Source organism: Octopus bimaculoides, chromosome 5, assembly GCF_001194135.2.
Source record: "Octopus bimaculoides isolate UCB-OBI-ISO-001 chromosome 5, ASM119413v2, whole genome shotgun sequence".
NCBI classification, from domain to species: domain Eukaryota; kingdom Metazoa; phylum Mollusca; class Cephalopoda; order Octopoda; family Octopodidae; genus Octopus; species Octopus bimaculoides.
The window spans coordinates 40,908,274-40,909,894 of record NC_068985.1 but is presented as its reverse complement, the minus strand read 5'-3'; positions in this window follow the sequence as shown (position 1 = coordinate 40,909,894).

Here is a 1,621-nt window from a genome sequence, read left to right as displayed (position 1 = left end):
CACATGCTCCCACATGCACAATCACAATCATATATAAATGTGTACGCCTGTTATCAGTATGTATGTATGTACGTATGCATGTATGTATGTATATATGTATGTTTGTATGTATGTATGTATGTATGTATGTATTATGTATGTATGTGTGTGTGTGTTCTAGTTTGTAGCAACATACGTAGCAGAACGTTTGTATAGGGACATATATTTTGAAGGAGAATATAATAACTATACGTCATTTAGGTTCCTTTTCTTTTCTTTTCCTTCTTTCTTTCTTTATTTATTTATTTGTACATTTTAATAACAATCAAGATGAGGCGTTTTACGAGTTGTTTGGATGCAATAATTTTATCTTTCCCTATCAAAGATCGCCAGCATCTTTTAAAAGCAAATTTATCCAAAATATGATAAATTCATTCTATTGTATAATTTTAAGTATTAATTAATCTGGGCAAACGCACACATGCACGCGCGCGCACACACACACACACACACAGAGGATTTAAAACATATTTATATGCATATATATCCTCCAGGTTTATTAATTGAAATAAAAGGTCCTTCCCGAAACGTAAGCTCCTAAGAGTAGTTTCCGGATTCTGCGTCGCATATATTGTCCCCCTAGACGCGACGCCGTTTCGTAACAGGATTACTAATTCTTACCAGCAACGTGAAATGAACTGCTTTGCCCAAGAACACAACGTATCACACGTCCCAGGAATCGAAACCGCAATTTTACGATCATGAGTGCAACACCATAACCACTAAACCCTGCATCTTCACTGATACTACACACACACACACACACACACACACACACACATATCGTGAACTCTCCCGCCGTTAGACGACGTATGATGGTGCGGCAATTTCTTGCCGAACAACCGCACAGATAATTTGTTTATAGTAATCAAATGTTTGTGTTCACATAAGCTCACTTCCTCCATCAGATCGACATTACCTATACAGGTCCACCGTGTGCCACATGTCAGAGGACGAAATGATCGCAGAGCAACGTAAAATGAAGAAAGCAACGCGATACCCGGTCTGGGAATCGAATCCATGATCTCGCAATCGTGAGTGCAACACCCTAGCCACTAAGCCATGCGCCTGCACACAAACACACACACACGCAAACACCATACACACACATATTATTTTATTCTTTTACTTGTTTCAGTCATTTGACTGTGGCCATGCTGGAGCACCACCTTTAGTCGAGCAAATCGACCCCAGGATTTATTCTTTGTAAGCGTAGTATTTATTCTATCGGTCTCTTAACCAAACCGCTAAGTTACGGGGATGTAAACACACCAACATCGGTTGTCAAGCGATGTTTGGGGGGGCAAACACAGACACACACACATACACACACACTATATATATAGATAGATAGATAGATAGATAGATAGATAGATAGATAGATAGATAGATAGATAGATAAGTAATGTTTATATATATATTAAAAAACAGGGTACAATATGCACCTGTTTGCTAGAAAGAAGAGTTAAAACCCTCCAAAGCCACGCATCTCTAAATATATGTAAACACGGACGCAGAAAGTATCAAATATACGCAAAACAAAACAGTCGTCCCCATTTGTAAAACTACAAAGAGGAGAGTA